General features: G+C 40.5%; 1 protein-coding gene across 1 annotated transcript in view; it reads right to left on the minus strand.

The window, feature by feature from the left end:
• Positions 1-19,248, minus strand: part of asic1b (acid-sensing (proton-gated) ion channel 1b) — a 481,184-nt gene that overhangs the window by 207,903 nt on the left and 254,033 nt on the right. The gene's annotated exons all lie outside the window — the stretch shown is intronic.

Here is a 19,248-nt window from a genome sequence, read left to right on the forward strand (position 1 = left end):
AGAAAGAGTACAAATGGAAAAACACTAGCTGATTCAAACATGACTATGAATAAAGAAATAACTCTTAAACATATATATGCATTCTCTACACCACCCAAGGAACTTTAGTTACTAGAGAGTTCCGGTTGGATACTTTGGCAAAAGACTATAGAACTCATATGTTTTAGGGTAAGATAGGACAGCACTTTATTGTCATTGCACTTAAAAAGTGCAACAAAATTACATTTTTAGTACGGAGCCGTTTAAGAGCAGACAAACATTGTCGGTAGACAGAACAAGAATGCGGTTGAGCGCCCCATCAAAGGTGGGAAAAGGGCGACGCGAGGATGAGTAAAATAAAGTCTATTCCGGACTAGACTCCGACAGGGGAGGAGGCTCAGTCTGGGGAAGGGAAAACAACTCAATAGACACGATGAGTATTTCTACACATGTTACGACATAGAAACCACAAGACTTGCAACAGAAGGGGAGGTGCATACGGTTTTTAAGTTGCAGACCCAAGTTAGAGGGTTTAGTGTTGAAAATTATGATTAATATCAGGAGACATTGTCAGAATTGCTACTGACAGTCTGGTTATGTTTGGGTTTTCCTGTGTGTTTGTGTTTAGAATCACTTCCTGTCCTGGTGCTCTTGTTTTGTCAGTGTTTCCTGTTTGGTCTACGTGCTTTGGAGCCCCTTTACTTTCTGCTCCACGTCCTGTCAGCATGCCTGTTCCTCGTTTAATACGTTCCATTTAGTTCCACCTGGCTCCCTGGATCATTGTTCCTCTGAGACTGATGCTGAGTGTGCTGTTTCTGTTTGTTCCCTGCCTGCTTGTGAGTAAGAAATTGGTTTTTACTTGCATTCCGCCTGCCATTCTCCGCATCCTTGGGGTCACGCTGAAAAGCAACGCTCACCAGATCGTGACAGACATAGTATCTACTTGTCAACAGCAATATGCCATAATATTACTTACTAAGATTAGTAACTTAAAGGGGAACATTATCACAATTTCAGAATGGTTAAAACCATTAAAAATCAGTTCCCAGTGGCTTATTATATTTTTCGAAGTTTTTTTCAAAATTTTACCCATCACGCAATATCCCTAAAAAAAGCTTCAAAGTGCCTGATTTTAACCATCGTTATATACACCCGTCCATTTTCCTGTGACGTCACAAAGTGAAGCCAACACAAACAAACATGGTGGAAAGAACAGCAAGCTATAGCGACATTAGCTCGGATTCAGAATCGGATTTCAGCGGCTTAAGCGATTCAACAGATTACGCATGTATTGAAACGGATGGTTGTAGTGTGGAGGCAGGTAGCGAAAATGAAATTGAAGAAGAAACTGAAGCTATTGAGCCATATCGGTTTGAACCGTATGCAAGCAAAACCGACGAAAACGACACGACAGCCAACGACACGGGAGAAAGCGAGGACGAATTCGGCGAACGCCTTCCAACCAACGATTGGTATGTGTTTGTTTGGCATTAAAGGAAACTAACAACTATGAACTAGGTTTACAGCATATGAAATACATTTGGCAACAACATGCACTTTGAGAGTGCAGACAGCCCAATTTTCATCAATTAATATATTCTGTAGACATACCCTCATGTCAGCAGGCCAGGGAAGCTAGGGTCGATATTCTTCTCTTGATCATCTTCGGTGGCATAAGGGACGGTGTGAGCCAAGACATCCAGGGGGTTTAGCTCGCTCGTCTGCGGGAACAAACTGCCGCCATTGCTTGCCGTGCTAGCGAGGTCCTTTGTCCCTGAATTGCTCACACACTCCGGCAGATTCAATGGGGGTCTGGCGGCAGATTTCTTTGACTTTATCGTTGGAAATGCATCTGCTTTGAGTGTCGCAGGATATCCACACATTCTTGCCATCTCTGTCGTAGCATAGCTTTCGTCGGTAAAGTGTGCGGAACAAACGTCCAATTTCTTGCCACTTTCGCATCTTTGGGCCACTGGTGCAACTTGAATCCGTCCCTGTTCGTGTTGTTACACCCTCCGACAACACACCGACGAGGCATGATGTCTCCAAGGTACGGAAAACAGTCGAAAAAAACGGAAAATAACAGAGCTGATTTGACTCGGTGTTTGAGAAAATGGCGGATTGCTTCCCGATGTGACGCCACGTTGTGACGTCATTGCTCCGAGAGCGAATATTAGAAAGGCGTTTAATTCACCAAAATTCACCCATTTAGAGTTTGGAAATCGGTTAAAAAAATATATGATCTTTTTTCTGCAACATCAAGGTATATATTGACGCTTACATGGGTCTGGTGATAATGTTCCCCTTTAAGAACAGTGTTGGTCATCTTACATTAACAAAGTACTTAGTTACAATTAAAAAATATACTTCTCCCATTAGGTAATTGAGTTAGTAACTCAGTTACGTCATTGTAAGAATAAATACCGTATTTTTCGGACAATGAGGCACACTTAAAATAATTTAATTTTCTCAAAACTCGACAGTACGCCTTATAACCCGGTGCGCCAAATGTACGGAATAATTTTGGTTGTGTTTACCGACCTCAAATCTATTTTATTTGGGACATGGTGAAATGAAAAGTGTTGCGAGTTGATGGCAGTCACACATAAGAGATACGTGTAGACTGCAATGATTAAATAATTAAACTTTATATATAATACTTAAAGGATTGCAATGTGCCACATGGTATGCATAGAAATAAAAATGTAAAACAAAAATGTTTATTTCGTACAATGGCCAACCCTCGTTTTAAGGGTTTCACCAAGCCTATTTGGGCGATGTTCTGACCTGTGCACCTAAGATGCGACTTCAAGGTTTTACTACTTACGTATAAAATACTACACGGTCTAGCTCCATCCTATCTTGCTGATTGTATTGTACCATATGTCCCGGCAAGAAATCTGCGTTCAAAGAACTCCGGCTTATTAGTGATTCCTAGAGCACCAAAAAAGTCTGCGGGCTATAGAGCGTTTTCTATTCGGGCTCCAGTACTCTGCTATGCCCTCCCGGTAACAATTAGAGATGCTACCTCAGTAGAAGCATTTAAGTCCCATCTTAAAACTCATTTGTATACCCTAGCCTTTAAATAGACCCCTTTTACACCAGTTGATCTGCCGTTTCTTTTCTCCTCTGCCCCCATTTCCCTTGTGTAGGGGGGGGGGGGACACAGGTCCGGTGGCCATGGATGAAGTGCTGGCTGTCCAGAGTCGGGACCCGGGGTGCATTGTGCATTGGTTGGGGACATCTCTGCGCTGCTGACCCGTCTCTGCTCGGGATGGTCTCCTGCTGGCCCCACTATGGACTGGACTCTCACTATTATGTTAGATCCACTATGGACTGGACTTTCACAATATTATGTCGGACCCACTCGACGTCCATTGCATCCGGTCTCCCCTAGAGGGGTGCGGGGGGGTTACACACATCTGCGATCCTCTGCAAGGTTTCTCATTGTCACAAGGGGGTCGCATCTTTATGCGGGGTCGTTCCTCCAGATGCAAAACGGACACTCCGGACGAAAACGTGAAGGTAGGAGATGATATATTAATCATAAATCATACACCGTACCAAAAAGACAGAAACAAACAAAAGAAAAGCGTGCCGATCGCACGGGAAGCGAAGGCAACAACTTAGCACAGGAATGTAGAACAGGAATACAGCAACGTAACAGTTGCATACCGCAAACAATGAAGCCAGCCCGAGTGTGGCGAGCAACGTGAATAAATAGCTCTCTGATTAGTGCTCAACAGCAGGTGAACGTGCCGAACACTAATCAGAGGCAGGTGAAACCAATTAGTACCCATGGTAACCAAAACAAACCCCCGAAGTGCAGAAAACAGGAACTAAAGGAGTCCAAAACTAACAGAACATAACTAAACAAAACATGACACGACCACGGATCATGACACTCATAGTCATTCACATCGACGTCCCACTGGGTTGTGAGTTTATCCTTGCCCTTATGTGGGCGCTGAACCGAGGATGTCGTTGTGGCTTGTGCAGCCCTTTGAGACACTTGTGATTTAGGGCTGTATAAATAAACATTGATTGATTCATTGATGATATTAGGTGACCACAGATGAGGCACTAGCTGTTCAAATTCGGGGCCCGGGGTGGATCACTCGTCTGTGCATCAGTTGGGGACGTCTCTGCGCTGCTGACTTGTCTCCACCCAAGACGAACCCCTGCTGGCCCCACTATGGACTGGACTCTAACATTATTAACTAGATCCACTATGGACTGGACTCTAACACTATTAACTAGATCCACTATGGACTGGACTCTCACACTATTAACTAGATCCATTATGGACTGGACTCTCACACTATTAACTAGATCCACTATGGACTGGACTCCCACACTATTAACTAGATCCACTATGGACTGGACTCTCACACTATTAACTAGATCCACTATAGACTGGACTTTCACACTATTAACTAGATCCACTATGGACTGGACTCTCACACTATTAACTAGATCCACTATGGACTGGACTCTCACACTATTATGTTAGATCCACTATGGACTGGACTCTCACACTATTAACTAGATCCACTATGGACTGGACTCTCACACTATTAACTAGATCCACTATGGACTGGACTCTCACACTATTAACTAGATCCACTATGGACTGGACTCTCACACTATTAACTAGATCCACTATGGACTGGACTCTCACACTATTAACTAGATTCACTATGGACTGGACTCTCACACTATTATGTTATATCCACTATGGACTGGACTCTAACACTATTAACTAGATTCACTGTGGACTGGACTCTCACACTATTAACTAGATCCACTATGGACTGGACTCTCACACTATTAACTAGATCCACTATGGACTGGACTCTCACACTATTAACTAGATCCACTTTGGACTGGACTCTCACACTATTAACTAGATCCACTATGCACTGGACTCTCACACTATTATGTTAGATCCACTATGAACTGGACTCTAACACTATTAACTAGATCCACTATGGACTGGACTCGCACACTATTAACTAGATCCACTATGGACTGGACTCTCACACTATTATGTTAGATCCACTATGGACTGGACTCTAACACTATTAACTAGATTCACTGTGGACTGGACTCTCACACTATTAACTAGATCCACTATGGACTGGACTCTCACACTATTAACTAGATCCACTATGGACTGGACTCTCACACTATTAACTAAATCCACTATGGACTGGACTCTCACACTATTAACTAGATCCACTATGGACTGGACTCTCACACTATTAACTAGATCCACTCGACGTCCATTGCACTGGTAGTCCGGGGGGTGGTCTGCGGTCCCCTCCATGGTTTCTCCTTGTAGCCCATTGGGTTGAGTTTTTTTCTTGCCCTGATGTGGGATCTGAGTCGAGGATGTCGTTGTGGCTTGTGCAGCCCTTTGAGACACTCATGAATTATATGAATAAACTTTGTTTGATTGATTGATTGATGTTCGGTGGGCTAAATGAAAAGTTTTGGCCCAATCAAGTTGACGAGTGCTAGTTTAATGGATACGTTGAAACACAAATAAGCACATGAAGTAGGGGTGTAACGGTACGTGTATTTGTATTGAACCGTTTTGGTATGGGGGTTTCGGTTCGGAGGTGCACCGAATGAGTTTCCGCGACCGGGCTAGGACAACATGTAAAAGTCAGAGCTGGAAGACCCTCCTGCCTCGTTAAGATCTCCCGTTTGGGAACACTTTGGCTGCGCGATACAACAATGGCGGACGGAGGTTTAACGACATTGTTCAGCAGCTGCTTCTGACAACACGTCACCACCGCAACTAATCGCCGGATTCCTCATTTACCCTGGAGTCCGGAGCTGTGGAGACCCACTGCCGGGTAGAGTGAAGGGTGTTGCCCCCGAGAATACATCGGCCCTGGAGGAGTGTCTCCCCTGCGCTCCTCGACTACGGTCTGGGAGCCGGAAGCAGGAAAGGTGCAACACAGGGCTAAAGCAATAACAAAATGTTTTTATAGCAGCAGATTTAAGTCCATATTGCATTAAAAACTAGATTTTGACCCACTTCTATGGTGGAAGTACAATAAGCCCATATATTCTCTTACTGCCAAGTTAGCCAGGCTGGGGGGAAAGAAAAGATAATCTGAGGCTGAGTTGACTTGAAACTGTTTAATGTTGCACTTTTTATATGTAGAAGAAACGTTTTGTCATTTTATTTAATCTGAGCAACAACTTGAGGCAGTTTAATGTTGATTAACGTGGACCCCGACTTAAACAAGTTGAAAAACTTATTTAGTGGTCAATTGTACGGAATACGTCCTGTACTGTGCAATCTACTAATAAAAGTCTTAATCAATCAATCAATCAAAAAAAGCACTTTATATGTAGAAAAGTTTTGTTAAGAAACCATTCCGAGCCTTACCTTATTTAGTTTTTATTTTATATATGTTGACCACATTCACCCTGGCAATGGACCCTGTGTGTATATGTATGTTATGCCATTGTTTACAAATTTGGTAAATAAATAACTCAAAAATGTATATTTTGTTGTTTTCTTACTGTACCGAAAATGAACCGAACCATGACCTCTAAACCGAGGTACGTACCGAACCGAAATTTTTGTGTACCGTTACACCCCTAATACAAACCCCGTTTCCATATGAGTTGGGGAGTTGTGTTGGATGTAAATATAAACGGAATACAATGATTTGCAAATCCTTTTCAACCCATATTCAATTGAATGCACTACAAAGACAACATATTTGATGTTCAAACTGATAAACATTTTTTTTTGTGCAAATAATCATTAACTTTAGAATTTGATGCCAGCAACACGTGACAAAGAAGTTGGGAAAGGTGGCAATAAATACTGATAAAGTTGAGGAATGCTCATCAAACACTTATTTGGAACATCCCACAGGTGAACAGGCAAATTGGGAACAGGTGGGTGCCATGATTGGGTATAAAAGTAGATTCCATGAAATGCTCAGTCATTCACAAACAAGGATGGGGCGAGGGTCACCACTTTGTCAACAAATGTGTGAGCAAATTGTTGAACAGTTTAAGAAAAACCTTTCTCAACCAGCTATTGCAAGGAATTTAGGGATTTCACCATCTACGGTCCGTAATATCATCAAAGGGTTCAGAGAATCTGGAGAAATCACTGCACGTAAGCAGCTAAGCCCGTTACCTTCGATCCCTCAGGCTGTACTGCTTTAACAAGCGACATTAGTGTGTAAAGGATATCACCACATGGGCTCAGGAACACTTCAGAAACCCACTGTCAGTAACTACAGTTGGTCGCTACATCTGTAAGTGCAAGTTAAAACTCTCCTATGCAAGGCGAAAATCGTTTATCAACAACACCCAGAAACGCCGTCGGCTTCGCTGGGCCTGAGCTCATCTAAGATGGACTGATACAAAGTGGAAAAGTGTTCTGTGGTCTGACGAGTCCACATTTCAAATTGTTTTTGGAAACTGTGGACATCGTGTCCTCTGGACCAAAGAGGAAAAGAACCATCCGGATTGTTCTAGGCGCAAAGTTGAAAAGCCAGCATGTGTGATGGTATGGGGGTGTATTAGTGCCCAAGACATGGGTAACTTACACATCTGTGAAGGCGCCATTAATGCTGAAAGGTACATACAGGTTTTGGAGCAACAAATGTTGCCATCCAAACATTGTTACCATGGACGCTCCTGCTTATTTCAGCAAGACAATGCCAAGCCACGTGTTACATCAACATGGCTTCATAGTAAAAGAGTGCAGGTACTAGACTGGCCTGCCTGTAGTCCAGACCTGTCTCCCATTGAAAATGTGTGGCGCATTATGAAGCCTAAAATAGCACAACGGAGACCCCCGGACTGTTAAACAACTTAAGCTGTACATCAAGCAAGAATGGGAAAGAATTCCACCTGAGAAGCTTCAAAAACGTGTCTCCTTAGTTCCCAAACGTTTACTGAGTGTTGTTAAAAGGAAAGGCCATGTAACACATTAGTGAACATGCCCTTTCCCAACTACTTTGTCACGTGTTGCAGCCATGAAATTCTAAGTTAATTATTATTTGCAAAAAAAAAAAAAGTTTATCAGTTTGAACATCAAATATGTTGTCTTTGTAGTGCATTCAACTGAATATGGGTTGAAAAGGATTTGCAAATCATTGTATTCCGTTTATATTTACATCTAACACAATTTCCCAACTCATATGTAAACGGGGTTTGTATGAAGTCAAACTGTTTTTCCACTCTGCTGGTACTTAAAAAAAAAAAAACCAGCTGTGCAAAGAAAATGCTATTCTTATGTACAAAAAGACATGAAAGCCTTTGCTTTGTGCAGCTGTGTCAGAGAATCACTGACGATGGAGCAAACTGTTGCCGTGCGAGGATGTGTAATGTGTGATTAAACAGTGTAATTGATATTCCTCACATGACGCGGAGGCTCTGCCAACAGAGAGATGGAATGGTGGTAAAGGGTGTTGGGGGGGCAAAGAGGCAAAAAACCCCGAAATGTATTAGTCAACGTCAGCAATGACCATAAACATATAAATCACAGAGGAAGTGAGGCTGTTAGTGAGAAAATGAATCAGGCGGAGCTCTGGACGGGGGGGAGTGTGACGGAGGGATGTTAGAAGTGGGAGAATATAGGAAGCATAGGGTCTCAAGCAGCGCGACACCGCAGGGGGTCTCCTGCCGTTTCATCACACAATTAGACATGAGCCTTTCATCATCCATGCACAATATGGACAGACTATTCTTTTAATCACCTCCTGGTTCCTTGGTTGCATTTTTTACCAGCCCTCACACATCCCGTGGATATTATCAAGAACCTGAAGCAAGATGCGACGACTTCATGGGCTCACGTTGTGTTGTCGACCAGCAGCGGGAGTGCTTACCTGCACTGAGGCCCGACACCAAATCAATCATGATTGGCTTAACAAGGATCAATAAGGCTAACAGCCCTGGTGACATTGCCACCAATCAAGGCGGCGTATCAATGCAGGGATTCCAGTGAGGTAAACACAAATAATAATGGAGGGATTGAAAAATATCAGCTGGGGGTTGAAGGGGGTCGTTTTGGGGTTTTCAGCGATTCCCTACATAGAAATTCTGTAAACATGCAAGAAAACTTACCAATGGTTTCTATTAGATGCTACAAACATGACTGCACCACATCATCAATAGTTCTGTTTCGGTGGTAAAGGAATGGCTAAATCAGGCTCGAGTTAAGGTTTTAGAATGGCCTTCCCAAAGTCCTGACTTAAATGTGTGTGTCAGGTTCAAACACTGATGACATCTATTAAACAAGACAAGAGGCAAAGAATCAAACAGAGGCAGAATTCAATTTGGACTCAATATTGAGGAGAAAACGTGTCGACCTGTAACCTCTTACAGTGTCACCCACTCTCTGCAAAAAGATTGCACTCGTCCTTCTTTATTTGACTTTCTCCCCCCACCTAACCACAGCTGCTTTTAGAGGGAAGTGGGTCGTAAACAGCGTTGCCTTTGGTTACCGAACAGTTCAAAAGAAGAGGTCGTAAAATAGTTCAAAAAGAGTTCCATAAAATAGTTCATAAAGGGTTCGTAAAATACTTCAAAAAGAGTTCGTCTGGAAATTGGACAGATCCTGCCATCTGTCCGCTTTGAAGTTACAGTGAAGTTGTACGAGCCTTCCTCTTGGTAGGCCCCAAAGACAGCTCCTGTCCCCCTGCCAGGAACTCAAAGTAATACAAAGCTTTTGTGATCATTTAGAAACAATTATTCTAACTGTGTGGACAATGCTGAAGAAACAAGTCCATGTCAGAAAACCAACAATACATATATGTATACACATATATATATATATATATATATATATATATATATATATATATATATATATATATATATATATATATATATATACACATATATATATATACACACATATATATATATATATATGTATATATATATATATATATATATATATATATATATATACACATATATATAAGTATATATACATATATATATATATATACATATATATATATATATATATATATATATATACACACACACGTATATATATATACATATATATATATAAACATGTACATATATATATACACATACATATATATATATATGCACATACATACATATATATATATACACACATACACACATATATATATATATATATATATATATATACACACATATATGCAAATTTTTTTACATATACATACTGTATATATATTTTATATATATACATATATATATATATACACATACACACATATATATATATATATATATACGTATATATATATATATATATCTATATATATATATATATATATATACATATATACGTACGTATATGTATATATATGTGTATATATATATATATATATATATATATATATATATATATATATACATATGTATATATATATGTATATATATGTATATATATATATATATATATATATATATATACATACACACACACACACACATACACACATATTTTATATATACATATATATATATATATATATATATATATATATATATATATATATATATATATATATATATATATATATATATATATATATACATATATATATACACACCCATTTACCATTTACATGATGTTTGTACTTCAGTTGAAAAAAATTAGTAAATTACATTAATAACAAATGTTTTTATTAATTTCATTTTCTGATAGATTAAAACATTTACACCAATGGGAGCATTTTAAAACTCTGCCAGACTAATTTCCACTTATTATTATGATGAACATTAACACTTCATGTATTCATAAAGTATAAACAACAACAAATGAAGATAGAATGATAACCGCAACATGTGAATGTAAAAATAAAACCCCAACATAATTTATACTTTTTCAGAATGTGCCTATTGTATTTTCAAACAAAGAAAAAAATCTGATTTGATTTGATTTGATATATTTGTATTTCAAGTATGCAAAAAATCAAGAGCAAGCCTGATCCAATACAGTGCTATAGCCTTAACAGCCATTATAACAAAATGAAAACAAAAGAGAATAAAAAACGAAAACAAATGAACAAAATAAGCAATGGACTTTTTTTATACATATTTGAAAATCTAATGTTGTCTTTATTTTTAAGTTATCATGCCATGATTTTACCAGTCCGGCCCATTTGGCAATGGATTTTCCTCCATGTGGCCCCTGAGCTACAATGAGTTTGTATCCTGGGCATGACGTTAAAGTGCATCCGGCAGTGGAGGCTCCTCTATGGGGTCTTGGGGCACTAGGAGGTTAACCCCTTTACTACTGTTACCCCAGGTGGCCCTTGGCAAAGGCCTAGTACCTGACTGAGCCAGGGATACGGTGAAGACCTCAACGGCGGAGCAGACGGAAGACAGTAGATTTAAGAACTACCACAACGGCTGCGATGGCGGAAGAAGGCTGCAGCAGAAAAGGGTCCCCAGTCGTCTTGGACTCCATGCCACTGGACCCTGACCCGATTCTGTCAAGGATCGTGTGGTGACTGTCTGTGCACCAGTCCCCCCACCTAAAACAAAGTTCCTCCATAAAGGGATACACCCCTACCAGGAGGATCGTCATACTCGTTCAAGTGACTGCCGATGATGATGATGATGATGATAATGAGTTCGACACCCCTAAGCTATACTATCTCGTTAAATACACAAGTATTTAAAAAATACTTGTGTAAATTATCAAAAAACTTTCCGTTCTGAGTTCCCACTGAACAGACAAGAGGCTGTCTTTGTTGCACCAAGCAAAGGCTTGGAAAATTCCATTGTGTACGATGGGAGGAGACGGGAGGGGGTTATCTATTGTCATCGAAGACCTGCTCAAGCTGAATCCAGGACTAGCCCAAGCCATCTTTTTCTTTTGTGTTAATGTGGCCGAAAACAATGACTGTTTACATACTCCGCAGATGTTGTTGTGTCCAAATAAAGGAGGAAACGTAAACCGTTTTTCGCCAGAGCGTGGGTGACACTGTAAGAGGTTACAGGTTGACACGTTTGTCCTCAATTGAGTCAAAATTGAATTCTGCCTCTGTTTGATTCCTTGCTTCTTGTCTTGTTTAATAGATGTCATCAGTGTTTGAACCTGCAGTGACGTGCGGTGAGGTTGATGGCTGGTGAGGCACTGACTTCATCACAGTCAGATTTACAAACATATGAACCCTAAAGAGTATCTTATTCACCATTTCATTGGCAGCAGTTAACGGGTTATGTTTAAAAGCTCATACCAGCATTCTTCCCTGCTTGGCACTCAGCATCAAGGCTTGGAATTGGGGGTTAAATCACCAAAAATGATTCCCGGGCACGGCGCCGCTGCTGCCCACTGCTCCCCTCACCTCCCAGGGGATGAACAAGGGGATGGGTCAAATGCAGAGGACAAATTTCATTACACCTAGTGTGTGTGTGACAATCATTGGTACTTTAACTTAACTTTAACTTTACACATACAAACTGTAGCACACAAAAAAGCACATTTAATAAAAAAACGTTATTATGGTCTTACCTTTACTTATAAATGAAGTCCACAACTAAAGCCCTCACTTAAACTTTCCACGTGCAAGATTGAATCTATTTAAAAAAGTGTAACCGAGGGTTTATAAATGTCGCCTATACTGTATGAAACTACAAAATAACAAACACGGAGGCTCCAGTTTACACGAGGACCACTTTATTTACCTTCTTTCAAAAACCTCCGCTCCACTACAACATGTCATCACTTCCGCTCTTGGCGCCTTCAAAATAAGAGCTCAAGGCATATACTGTATAACAGCGCATAACAGGAACTTAACATCACAAATAGGAAAGCCCATAAAAATAGGTTACAAAAGTTATTTAATAAGAAGCCAAAAAGTGCAAAAACAATAATGTTCGTGTTGGAGGAGTTGTGAATTAGATACACCTGCAGTCTGCGGCTGTACCTAATGTTGTGGCCCTGCAGTCATTCACAACTCCTCCAACACGAACATTACTGTTTTTGCACTTTTTGGCTTCTTATGAAATAACTTTTTTAAATAGATTCAATCTTGCACGTGGAAAGTTTAAGTGTGGGCTTTAGTTGATATAACAATTCTACGGCGGGGGTGCAGGAGGCGGGGCTACTGGAGCCTCAGCCAGTGCGTCTTTTGCAGCCGTTTTATGATCGCTCAGCACAAGAAATACGTTACACACATACAGTTGTTGACAAAATACACTGTACATTATATACCTCAGCTAACTAAACTATGGAAATGTATAATATAGTTCATATAGCAATACAGTCTCACTGCACAGCAGGCCAGCAGTTAGCAGAGTCAGCAATCCATGTTGAGGCACTGAGTGACGTGCCTCAACTGGCTGCTGTTCACCGCACCGTCTCTTCTCAGTATTTGAACGGCAAATGTGAAAATTCAGCGATTTTGAATAAAAATAATCTAAAACTGGTGAAGTTAAATGGAAAATAACTTTATAGTATAATCACTGCATACATATAACAATTTAATTAAAATTTTTTCTTTTTACATTTTTTTTCTTTCCATGATGGCAGGTGAGGCCCCGCCTCACCTGCCTCTAGTGACTGCACGTCACTGTGAACCTGACAGCTGCGATGTTAAGAAACATTTTTTGTTTTGTCGTCGCAGTCTGGTGGTATTCCCCCGCACGCTCAACGGAAGCGACCGACACCGACGAAAACGTACGAACGCATCCCGACTCGATCGATACGCAAGCTTTTATACAAACATCGAAAAAAATGACCACTTTGGCTAGAAAAATAGCAAAACTCCCTGAGCAATGACGCTCACATTTCTGTTTGTTTTTTAGTCTCTTTGAAGTCATTTCCTCCTATTGGCCATTCCTTCTCATCAACGCAGACATTCCCGGTTCCAGGCACACCTCGGGGATGTCCATGATGGAGGAGCAGCCGCTCAAAGACGTCCTCGCAGAGATCGCCCACTCTCCCCCCCACCCCCTCCTGTCCATCCGTCACAGTTGGGTTTAATGGAAAGACCCCGTGGCTGAGCTCACCTCTATACGTCTCCATTTGCTCGTCTCGATCCGTAACCACGGCGACCGCCTCGTGCGACACATAAAGAACAGCGGAACAGACCGGCCGGGCCTCGCCGAGCTTGACATTCTCGGCATGCCGGCTTCTCCAATAAGCACCGCGGCCGCACAAATCCCGGCATCAGTACGGCGCGGCTCCCAGATAGCGACGTGAGCCGGGACAACAATCGGGATGTTGCGCAACTCCCACGGCAACGCGATAGTCCGCCTTCACTCTGCAAGTTTTTAACTGTCAAAAAAAAAAGTGTTTATGCAAACGACGCGCCAACCTAAATTCAGCTGAACGGAACAAAACATTGAGTTGAAGGTTTATGCATAAAATATATTCAGTTTGCAGCTTTGGGTGAGTGGAGAGGTGTCTCCGCTCAACACCTAAATAGTGAGCAGAATAGCCAAAAGGTTGCAAGTGTCGGATGTTTTCCAGGAATGCAACCTTCAAACCATGACCTTAGACAGCATCCATTCTTTGCTTGTGTTTATAATGTATATGTGGGGGGGCGTGGCCTGCGGACCTGCGGCGAAGCGGGGTGTGTCAGGATCGGCTTCGAGATTAGTGACAGGTGCGTAGATGACAGAGCTGTGAGTGTTTGTCTGATCACCTGTCGCTCTGTTAAAGGGGAACATTATCACAATTTCAGAAGGGTTAAAACCATTAAAAATCAGTTCCCAGTGGCTTATTATATTTTTCGAAGTTTTTTTCAAAATTTTACCCATCACGCAATATCCCTAAAAAAAGCTTCAAAGTGCCTGATTTTAACCATCGTTATATACACCCGTCCATTTTCCTGTGACGTCACATAGTGAAGCCAACACAAACAAACATGGCGGAAAGAACAGCAAGCTATAGCGACATTAGCTCGGATTCAGACTCGGATTTCAGCGGCTTAAGCGATTCAACAGATTACGCATGTATTGAAACGGACGGTTGTAGTGTGGAGGCAGGTAGCGAAAACGAAATTGAAGAAGAAACTGAAGCTATTGAGCCATATCAGTTTGAACCGTATGCAAGCGAAACCGACACGACAGCCAGCGACACGGGAGAAAGCGAGGACGAATTCGGCGATCGCCTTCTAACCAACGATTGGTATGTGTTTGTTTGGCATTAAAGGAAACTAACAACTATGAACTAGGTTTACAGCATATGAAATACATTTGGCAACAACATGCACTTTGAGAGTGCAGACAGCCCAGTTTTCATCAATTAATATATTCTGTAGACATACCCTCATCCGCGCTCTTTTCCTGAAAGCTGATCTGTCCAGTTTTGGAGTTGATGTCAGCAGGCCAGGGAAGCTAGGGTCGATATTCTTCTCTTGATCATCTTTGGTGGCATAAGGGACGGTGTGAGCCAAGACATCCAGGGGGTTTAGCTCGCTCGTCTGCGGGAACAAACTGCCGCCATTGCTTGCCGTGCTACCGAGGTCCTTTGTCCCTGAATTGCTCACACACTCCGGCAGATTCAATGGGGGTCTGGCGGCAGATTTCTTTGACTTTATCGTTGGAAATGCATCTGCTTTGAGAGTCGCAGGATATCCACACATTCTTGCCATCTCTGTCGTAGCATAGCTTTCGTCGGTAAAGTGTGCGGAACAAACGTCCAATTTCTTGCCACTTTCGCATCTTTGGGCCACTGGTGCAACTTGAATCCGTCCCTGTTCATGTTGTTACACCGACGACAACACACTGACGAGGCATGATGTCTCCAAGGTACGGAAACCAGTCGAAAAAACGGAAAATAACAGAGCTGATTTGACTCGGTGTTTGAGAAAATGGCGGATTGCTTCCCGATGTGATGTCGTTTAATTCGCCAAAATTCACCCATTTAGAGTTCGGAAATCGTTTAAAAAAAAAAAGGTCTTTTTTCTGCAACATCAAGGTATATATTGACGCTTACATAGGTCTGGTGATAATGTTCCCCTTTAAAGGCAGCAGTCGGGAAGGAGAGGAGGTGGTTGATGGTGGAGAACGAGCGAGAGAAACTTGAACATGGCTGAAAAGCAACATTTATTGCAAAATAAATCATTGTTCGCAAAGATGAACACGGCTGTCATGTCCGTCATTGGTGGTCCCAGAAAACCCGGAGGAGCAAGACCTCCACAGTATAAAATACAAACTTGCAACGAATAATTATTCACTTTTAAAAAAGTGAACCCTTGCTTATCGCTGTTAATTAGTTTTAGTAGTAAGTAAGCAAACAAAGGCTCCTAATTAGTTAAATATATTGTGTCATTTATATTCTATTTTCTGGTCAAAATTATGAGGCACAAGCTGTAAAAATTAATTATTAATCCACTTGTTCATTTACTGTTTGTATCTGCTTACTTTCTCTTTTAACATGTTCTATCTACACTAAAATGTAATAATCACTTATTCTTCTCTTGTTTGATACTTTACGTTAGTTTTGGACCGTTCCAATACCAAGTAGTTACAGAATCATACATTGGTCATATTCAAAGTCCTAATGTGTCCAGGGACATATTTCCTGACTTTATAAACATAATATGAATTAAAAAAAAAAAAAAATTTGTGACGATAAAAAATATCGATGTAATCATAGTAGTATCGACTAGATGCACTGTTGTACTTGGTATCATTACAGTGGATGCCAGGTGTAGATCCACCAATGGCATTTGTTTACATTGGGATGATACTTCTAAAAAACGTACTTTTTTGTCACCATGGAGGCGAGGATTAGTGATTTAGAAGTAGCTAAAACACTGCGGATGGACGCTAGCCGCTAGCTAGTGTCGGAGGCAGATATTTACATATATCCGTATTTAAGTGTTACTTCTTTACTTTCATAATCATATTACAAAACAGCTAGTGTTTTTCCTTCCAATTGTGGTCTTTTGGTTGTCTGCAAATACTGTGTGCTAACCTTGACTTTGGAATGTAAGGAGGAGAGATACTCCTTCTCCTTATCTCTTCTTGTGTCCAGCTGCGGAGGACAATGGGCATGTGTTTGGGCTGGAAAGACAAGACAGCGAGGGTGGGAGGGAGAGAGACTTTATAGAATAGAAGGTTTCCATATTTTAGATCAGACCATCTTAGCTGCGCGATTGAATGTTCTATGCTGGACTGGTCTCATTATATTTACAAAGCTTTGGAGATAAAATTACAAAATACCTATTCTGTCTCTGGTGGTTCTTCTACTCAGCTGTACAGTCATAAAAGAGCTTGGGAGTGGCCAGAAACTTGAATTCCCTGGGAGGAACAACTGGTCCAAACGCAACACTAGCTAGCCATGTCTTAAAGCACCTCTTCCTGAGGGCGTTTCAGTGTTATAACTTCAGCTTTATCGTTAGTACCGGTCCATGGATCGATTGGTACCGGGTCGCACAAGAAATGTAAAAAAAAATAAAAAAAAAAAATTAATAATTTTTATTTATTTATTTATTAAATCAACATAAAAAACACAAAATACACTTGCAATTAGTGCACGAACCCAAAAAACCTCCCTCCCCCATTTACACTCATTCACACAAAAGGGTTGTTTCTTTCTGTTATTAATATTCTGGTTCCCACATTATATATCAATAGTCTGCAGGTATACAGTCCGTACGCACACATAATTGTATTTCTTTATGATAACAATGTTTTAAAAATAAATAAATAAACCCCCCCGGTCCGTGGGACACATTTTCAAGCGTTGACCGGTCCGCAGCTACAAAAAGGTTGGGGACCACTGCCCTAAGGTGCATACACAATAATTTAGTAATATAATTAGTAAAAAAAGATTAAAAAAATATAAAAAAAGAAGATATGTATCTATATATATGTATATATCCACACACATGCACATATCCATACATATGCATATATATATATATATATATATATATATATATATATATATACATAAGTACTCTGTGATTGTGCGCTGCCGAACATGCCCCTCTGCTCGTAAAACCAGCAATGCCATGACGTGACGACACGCCGTCATGCACGTTAAAAATTAATAAATGGCCGAACTAGTATTTTTCAAACAGAGTATAGTACCGTTTTTCATTCATTAGTACCGCAATACTATACTAGTACCGGTATACCGTACAACCCTATTTGTGCTTTTATTTTGTTACATCACATTACTGTTTTGGTTGTTAGTTCGGTATCCTACTTGATGCCACTGAACGTGTTTCCTGAGACAGCCCATATTTTTATTTGTACCCCATTACTTTCCCCACTTAGACAAACTTTAATGATCCACAAGGGAAATTGTTCCACACGGTAGCTCAGTAACAATGATGGAAAGTGTGAGTGGGTGTGTATGAGTTTGAATGGGGGAGGGAGGGTTTTTTTTGGGTTGATGCACTAGTTCAGGGGTCGGCAACCCGCGGCTCTAGAGCTGCATGCGGCTCTTTAGCGCCGCCCTAGTGGCTCTCTGGAGCTTTTTCAAAAATGTATGAAAAATGGAAAAAGTTGAGGGGAAAACAATTTTTTTTTGTTTTAATATGGTTTCTGTAGGAGGACAAACATGACACAAGCCTCCCTAATTGTTATAAAGCACACTGTTTATATTAAACATGCTTCACTGATTCAAGTATTTGGCGAGCGCCGTTTTGTCCTACTAATTTTTGCAGTCCTTGAACTCACCTTAGTTTGTTTACATGTATATCTTTCTGCGACTTTCTAGGACGTGTTTTATGCCACTTCTTTTTCTGTCTCATTTTGTCCACCAAACTTTTAACATTGTGCATGAATCCACAAGGGTGAGTTTTGTTGATGTTATTGACTTGTGTGGAGTGCTAATCAGACATGCATGACTGCGAGCTAATCGATGCTAACATGCTATTTAGGCTAGCTATATGTACATATTGCATAATTATGCCTCATTTGTAGCTATATTTGAGGTAATTTAATTTCCTTTAAGTCATATTAATTCAATTTATATCTCATGAGACACTATCTGTACGTAATATGGCTTTTAATTTTTTGCGGCTCCAGACAGATTTGTTTTTGTATTTTTGGTCCAATAAGGCTCTTTCGAACATTTTGGGTTGCCGACCCCTGCACTAGTTGAAAGTGTATCGTGTGTTTTTTTCAATGTTGATTTAATAAAAAAACAAAAACAAAAAAAAACAATGATGGAAAGTGTAAGGATGGAAAGGACAATGCAGGTATAAATAGACTAAATATAGCGATATAAAATATATACGTAATATTTACATATGTACAGTATATTATATATACTGATATATTATATTATGTCTATATCAT

This window comes from Nerophis lumbriciformis, linkage group LG03, assembly GCF_033978685.3.
Source record: "Nerophis lumbriciformis linkage group LG03, RoL_Nlum_v2.1, whole genome shotgun sequence".
Classification (NCBI taxonomy): domain Eukaryota; kingdom Metazoa; phylum Chordata; class Actinopteri; order Syngnathiformes; family Syngnathidae; genus Nerophis; species Nerophis lumbriciformis.